Source organism: Chamaea fasciata, unplaced genomic scaffold (assembly GCF_029207755.1).
Source record: "Chamaea fasciata isolate MVZ Bird 193981 ecotype frontalis unplaced genomic scaffold, bChaFas1.0.hap1 SCAF_9, whole genome shotgun sequence".
NCBI classification, from domain to species: domain Eukaryota; kingdom Metazoa; phylum Chordata; class Aves; order Passeriformes; family Sylviidae; genus Chamaea; species Chamaea fasciata.
The window spans coordinates 35,315,993-35,323,471 of NW_027094094.1; the positions used below are offsets into that span (position 1 = coordinate 35,315,993).

Consider the following 7,479-nt stretch of genomic DNA (forward strand, 5'->3'; position numbering starts at 1 on the left):
GCTTTTCTATTTGGGGGCTCAGAGGTCTTGGAGGAAATTTGCATGGCATTATCCATAGCTGCGCTATCGGGGCAAACAGTCCTTCCAACCTCATTAAGCATTAGGAAGGAGAGAGTGTCTGAAGAGCAGCACACAGGGGAAAAAGAGGGGATATGCAGCAAACCTACTGATAACGTGGGGTGGAAGCACCGGGAAGGGCTTCCCCAGCATGGAAAAGCCTTGCAGAGAGTTCTGATTTCCCTGGGATGCTGCTGCGTGGATGCCCTGGCATTGCCTCCCCACCAGCTCACCCTGCCACAACTCCTCTTGCCCCGCAAAAAGCTGCTTCCCTTCTCCAGAAATCCAGCCAGGCTGAAATCCCCCTGCTTTTTGTAAAGAGGGAATTTTAACAGGGAGCTTGTTGTTGCCAGGCACAAAGTAAACGCTGCATTAGCCATGGTCCATTTCATTTTTTTTTCCCCCTACTACTGATGATTTCCTCACCTGAGAGCTTTGGGAGCAGCAAAGGAGGCTGCAGAAATTCCTGCTGACAGACCTGCTGCCCTTAAGGATGCTGTTATTGCCACAGAGAAGTCCTGGACACTGCCTGAAAAGGACAGGGAATTTGCTCCTCTATAAAACACAGGGAGAGTCAGGGCAGAAAAAGGGTTGGAGAAGGACAGAGCAGGTTTTTCTGCGAAACAGGTGTCTCAGTGTATTTTGACAGGTAGGTTGTTTCTGGGGGGACACCTGGATCACCTGGATGGAGCCGGTGTATCGCCTCGCTTTGCCATGGGCCAGCTTCCCTGGGCAGGCAGTGATAGGACACGGGGGAACTGTTTGAAACTGAAAGAGAAGAGATTTAGAGGAGATGTAAGATAGAAATTCTTCCCTGGGAGGGTGAGGAGGCCCTGGCACAGGGTGCCCAGAAAAGCCGTGGCTGCCCCTGGATCCCTGGCAATGTCCAAGGCCAGGCTGGATGGGGCTTGGAGCACCCTAAGGCAGTGAAAGGTGTCCCTGCCCATGGCAGGGAGTTAGAACAAAGTGATCCTTATAGTCCCTTCCAACCCAAACTATTGCATGATTCCATGATTCCCTGCTGATTTTCTCCCATGCTCTTGGAGGATGTAACACCTAGCACCCTCCCTTCCTTCCCCCTCTGCATGGGCTCCCCCACCCCACACTGGGGCTCCCCAGGCTACTCCTTTAGGCTCAGAGCAGGGAGATGAAGGCAAGGGACTGTCCTGCCCCTCACCTCCAAACAGGGAGGGCACATTCCATGCTTGGGCTGCTAGGGGCCCCTGAGGGAGCTGAGCAAGGCTCAGGAGAAGATGCAGAACCTTCATGGAAGTTGAGGATGGAGAAGACCCCCTTGACTAGCAGGACATCATACATGCCCACGGGGCCCTCCCTGTCGGGGACACGACCAAAAAGGGCAGAGCACCCCAAGACGAAGACCAAGATGACGGAAACACTATTTACATTTCCCCAGACCCTCCAACCCATGGGATACCAGGCATGCAGGGCCTGCACCAGGTGTGGGGAACAAAATCTCTGAGTCCTGGCTCCCTCTGAGCTCATGGGCAGGAGATAGAGAAGAGAGGCAGGATCTCCACAGAGGCACTGGGGAGGGAGTGGGAGTTTGTGGTTCAGTGGCTCCCAAGTCCTTTCTGCTTTGCAGAGCTTTACAAGTGACACTGGCGTGTGATTCGATTAGGGAAAGCGCTTCGCTTTCTCCCCACTCCAGAGTCTCCTTGGCTTCAGCTTGAGATGCGATGGAAATCCTGCTGGGCACGGGGAGAGGCAGACACAAACTACTCCCACCCCATCCCCCTGTGTCCTCCTGGACCCTCGTGTCACCTTTGTCCTCCACCTCAGATGGTGCTTCACAACATCTGTGCCCCACAGGAGGGTGGAGGTGAAAGCTGCTCCCCCGGGGCCAGGAAAGCCTGGTTAGGAGATGGTGATTCCCAAGGTGACCATAACCCACGCTAGGAACCCTTTCCCTTGCCAGGGGCTGGGCTGGGCAGCCAGGAACAGCTCCACGTGTGCACACAGGGAACTGACAGGGAGGAGCGAGCACCCCAAACCAGCAGGAAATTCCTTGGGAGCCCATTGAGAGCAGGGTTTGCTCCAGAGGGAGCTGTCAGCACCTGGACCGGAGTCAGCGGTGCCTCCTGAGCTTCTGGAAGAGAACAGGGGAGAAGGAAGATAGCACAGCCACCAAGCAAAGCAGACACCTTCCCATCTCCACCTTTTTGTGCAAAGCAGAGCTGGCAAGAGAGTTGGAAATTGCCAAGAGGGATGAATAAGGGAGAGGGGAAGAAAAGCCACAGCGGGACAGTATAAAAACACCAGCACTGTGGAGCAGGTGCAGAGGCAGTAATAATCCCCCATTTCTTCCAAGAGAGGAACCAGGAGTGTCCAATCCAGTTATTGAGCCGCAGATTTAGGGACAAACAAAAGACGGCACTTTTTCCATGCCACCCGTGATTAAATTATGGAACTCATTGCCACAGGATGCTATGGAGACCTACAGCCTAAGTGGCCCCCAGAAAGCATTTAGGCGAACTCACAGGGCACACGGGTCTGTCAAGGTCTGTTAAACACGATGGAACAGCCACCTCAGGGAGTCCCCAGAGCCCCAGGCTGCCAGCGGCACATGTCGGACAAGGGGCTCAGCAGGCCTGCCGTGCCTTGCCGGGAGTGCTGGACCAGCAGACCAGCAACAGCCTGGGAGATAAATAGCATCTAATCACCTAAATAAACCGTGCCCCAAATCTCCCTGAGGGCAAGGAGGGGTTACTGTGCTCAGAAGTGCCCATGGTGATGCTACAGGATTAGGCAGAGAGGAGACCCTGGAGTTTCTGTCCCTGTCCCAGTGCAGGGATTCTCCAGGAGCCCTCACCAGGGATTTTTGGCTGGGGCTGCTCTCACAGTTATCTGGGTTGAGGCAGGGTGAGCAGGGCTCTGCTGTTCCCACAGCTTCAGGCCGAGATGCTCTTGCTCAGGAAGGAAGGGGGGAAAGAACCTCCCCTACTCCCTGTGAAGACACCACATTGCAGATCCGCCTGCCATAAGCATGGCCCCTGCCCCTCGTTCACCATCCAGCGTGTCAGCTTAATAATTTATCATCCAGGAGGTGCAATAACCATCCATAATTCAGGAGCAATAATGTTCTACAAGTCGGAACTGGCAATTTGGCTCCGTGGACCACGCGCCGACTTCCTGGGGCTGCTTCACGCCACTTCCAAGGACTTCTTGCCAAAAGGCACAAAGGCTGCAGCCACCCCCAGGTGGATGCAGCCCTGAGGGACATCCTAGTAACAGCAAGTTCTGAAGCAGTGTCCATCTGTGCCTGCTTTTCAGGTTCCAAGGCCTTCCTCACGTGCTGGCCCAAAAATGATGAAGTCTCGGAGTTTGGTTGGCAAGGTTAACAAAACCCACAGGTTGTGGGGCTCTGTGTTGGTGGAGCAGTGATGGAGGTGCTCGGGAGGAGCAGGACAAGGCGTGCCAGCAGTGGAGAGCCCTGGCGTTCAGCAGCAGCTCCTTGCAGCAGTGGGTGGTGGCTTTGGTGGCCCTTCCAGCAGCAAAGGGAGTTCTGTCAGCACAGGAATCCTGTGAGATGGGAGCGCACAGGTCCCAGAGCAAGATGAACACTGGTATCTTAACTTTCAAGGCTGATAAATGGCTCCAAGGCACGGGATCCAAGTGATAACTTGGGATTGAGGGTGGCAGAAAGGGCTGGGTTGCCCTCCAGGAGATAACAGAAGCATCACAGTATCAGCAGGGGAGCACGGCAGCTCCAGGGAGAGGTGGGAAACACGAGCCACTGAGTTCTCAGATTAGAAAAACACCTCTTGCTCGGCAAACTCTGTTAGTCAGACGTAAAACACGGTGAAGCAGAGCATGCTGGAGCTCTCTGGCTCCTGGGGGAGATGTTTATTAACTCGTCAAAACACAACGGCTGTTGTTGCCAGCAAGAACCTGGAACAGCAGAAGAGAAAAAAAAAAAAAAAAAAAAAAAAAAAAAAGAGAAAAAACGAAATAGAAAAAATGGGAGAAAAAAAATAAAGGTCACATGTGAAAATCATTGTTTGCTTCCCTGTACTTGGCTGGGGATGGTGTGTGGGGCGTGCTTGAGCCTGGACCTTGCAGGGATCTGGGATCATCCTCCTGGAGAGGCTGGGCAGGAGGCTGCCGCACCACCAGGCTCCGACTCTCACGCTTTCCACAGCAGCCACTCCCTGACCTTGGTGGAATTGGACCGCTTGGCACACCTGGCCCAACATAAATTACAGAGCTCCTGAAAGAAATAAGGTGATAGGTGGCAACGAGACACCCAGTTAATGCTGGGACAGCGTGTGGTCATTACATCCCAGGGACACTGGGACAGGGGACGGGAGAGCAGCCGTCCCCAGCTGCGGGACGCACAGGGGCTGCAATCATTTTAATCATATTTGGTTGAAGTGCTACTGATCAGGGATTAAGTTTCTTCACCAGCAGCTATTTGCTGTTGCTTTACTTGCCTTGAAAGAGAGACAGAGGATTAACTGAGGGGTGATATCATTATCCCAATTTTTTGCCAGGAGTGTCCCTCTGAAACGAAGCCTTGTTGCTCTGAACAAGCCCGGTCTTCCAAAAGTTATGTGTCACAAGCAGCATTGTCAGTTAATTAGTATAAGCCCAAGGGGTCTTTTTGGGGTGACACTGGCCTTGATTTGCAGAATCCTACAAGGTTTGGGTTGCAAGGGATTTAAAGAGTCATTCCAACTCCCCTGCCATGGGCAGGGGCACCTACCACTGTCCCAGGCTGCTCTAAGCCCCAGTGTCCAACCTGGCCTTGGACACTGCCAGGGTTCCAGGGGCAGCCAAAGCTTCTCCGGGATCCTGTGACAGGGCCTCCCTCACAGAAGACAATTCCTTCCCCATATCCCATCTGACCGTGAAGTTCCCCCACAGTGAGGGTGGCCATACCAGGGCTGTGGTACTTTCCGTGGGGTTTTTCCAGCCTCTCCAGTTTCCAGCACTGTCAATATGTACTTTAAAGAACAATTTACTCCTAAAAACGCTCCCCTCCTGTGAAAGCACCACCGTGCAAAACAGCAGATGGTGTTTGAACACTGCAAAATTGAAAATATATCTTTAAAAGAGAGATACCAGAGTTGTCTTGGCACTATGCAGGTGCCTCAGGGTCTCCATTTCCAGCTTTGTGCATGGGGGGAGAAAAAAAAGATGGCAAGTGCTGTGACATAATATTGGTAGAAGAAGAATGCTTTTCCTGAGGGATACTTGGGAATTGTGGTGTGGGAACAACCCAAAAGGACTCTGCAGGAGGGGTCCTGATACCAACAGCCATGTCATGGGCCACCACATGTGCTCAGCTGGGGGTGGGACAGGAAGCAGAGCAGGATTTTTCCTCCCTTTCTGCCCTCACTGGTGTTCATCCTGCTTCTTCAGATGAAATGCTGTTTATGGAGAGGCAAGATGGGGTGGGAGAAGCATAAGCCACCCTGCTCCCATGTGGGGCTGCTGGGAGAAGTCCGTCCTGTTGGATGCTGACCCTTCCCAGGTCCTAGCCCCAGGACTGATGTAGCAGAAGGTCGTGCTCCCAGAACCACACGCCCAGTGCTACACTGACACCGCTTTTGTACATGAAACATCAAAACTGCTCCTTAAAAATGCCTCCTCTCTCTCCCCATCCTGGAAGCAAAACCCTGCCGAACCTCTGCCCTCCAGGCAATCCTCCCTCCATGTGAAAAAAACCCCTTTTCTCAGAGGCTTTCTCAATAAAAAAAGCTTGAACGCTGCTAATTTCCAAAACAAACAAGCAAATCTTTGGAGTACCAAACGCAAAGGGCCCCGAAGGCATCTTCTAAATGTCAGAGAAAAGCATCAGCCCTAACGCGTGCCTGGTTGTCACTGCCTGCCCGGCGTTGGCTCCGGGCACTGGGGACATCTTTGGGAAGTTTGGGTTTGGTGGGAGCAAAGAAACCCCCAAACCTGGGCCCCCTTACAACTGCTTTGAAGCTCTGCGACAGGGAAAAAAAAATACCACAAATCGGGCTCGACTCCACTCCTAGCAACGACATTTTGACAGCTTCTATTTCGGGGATGGCTTTATTGTTTTCCCCCCTGGTCCTCAATTAATGCCTTACCTCAAAATAGCTATGAGCCAGCAGGACTTTTCCACTCACCAGGCTGTGAGCTGCTCCCAGCTTCCCCCCGTGGTGCAAATGCTCATGGATTGGGCTGGTTGTGCCCAGCCTGGCCCCAAACCTCCAGTTCACATCCCTCGAACAAGGACAACCCCCCTGCTGAAGCCAGGTGCTGATGCTTAAAAGTCAGCCTGGAGGAGAAAAAAATAACAGCTTTGCAAACCTGTTCTCCGTTGTTCTGAGAGTGCTGTACTTGAGTATGTGAGGCTCAAGAAGCGCTTTCAGCCAGTGCCCAGGAGAAACACAGGCTAGCAATGCTCTGAGGGATGCAGGGAGGAAGATGGAGCCAGGGCTGATCTCTGCATTCCACACCTGATTTTGGAAGCGGGAAATGTTCACCATATGGAGGGCCTTAAGGATACTTGGGTTGGAAGTAGATGGTCTGTGAGGTCAATTTCCAAGCCAAACCCATCATATGATTCTGTGACATTCCCTGTGGTGCTGGCTGAGCTGCACGGCCCCATCCAAAGGGATGTGCTGAGCCTCACGCAAGGATACCACACCCCAGCCCCCCCTGGGCTCCCTACTCCCACTGCTGGTGAATAAACACCTGAACACCTCTCCAATGACGGTTAAAGATTTCAGAAAAGCCCTGTACAATGTATATGGCTCCTCCTGAAATATTCAGACCCCGGCATTAATGTTCCATCAGTTTTCTATCACAGGTTATCCCTGACATCGGCTTCAGTCATGGTGGTGCTGATAGGGAAAAACAGACATTTCCACACAACCAACCACCTCCAGTTGCCTCATTTCCCACGTAATTTAGTAGCTACCAATTAGCCCACGCAGACATCCCCTTCCCTCTGTTCCAAGGGAGCCAGCAGTGCCGCCAGCTTCCTGCTGGCAGTGGGTGACACAGGAGTAACTGCAAAGGGCCATCCAGGCACAGCATGGGTCGCCTTTTGCAGCGAGGTGCTGGGCACACAGCCAGAGCCATCCCAAAGCCCAACAGACATTCCAAAGGCTCCAGTTTATAATTTACCTACAAGAGCACCTGCACTCCCACTGCAGGATGCCAGCTGACCTTTCCCCCTCACCCAGGAACTCCCATTTTCCACTCAGTAACCTCATTCCTCCAGGCACCATCTCCCACAGTATGCTAGCTCCAGGTGCTTTTTAAAAAACTCTTTTCCCTTTTAATTCCTATAAACTGCTTCACCTGTGTGAAGCACTTGCCTGTGCCTCTCCTGGCCTCACTAAATGACCAAGAGGTTGCCCCTATCTGTCCATCAGTGCTCACCCAGCTGCCACGGAATGAGGGAGGGAAAGAGCTTCTGCC

At 52.8% G+C, this 7,479-nt stretch overlaps 1 long non-coding RNA gene across 1 annotated transcript; it reads right to left on the minus strand.

The window, feature by feature from the left end:
• Positions 1 to 227: 227 nt before the first annotated feature.
• LOC136294269 (uncharacterized) lies at positions 228 to 7,273 on the minus strand. The gene is made up of 3 exons (XR_010722349.1): positions 7,183 to 7,273; positions 6,138 to 6,328; positions 228 to 3,966 (listed from the first exon to the last, which is right to left on the minus strand). It is a non-coding gene; the product is annotated as an uncharacterized lncRNA (long non-coding RNA).
• Between the last annotated feature and the right edge of the window lie 206 nt (positions 7,274 to 7,479).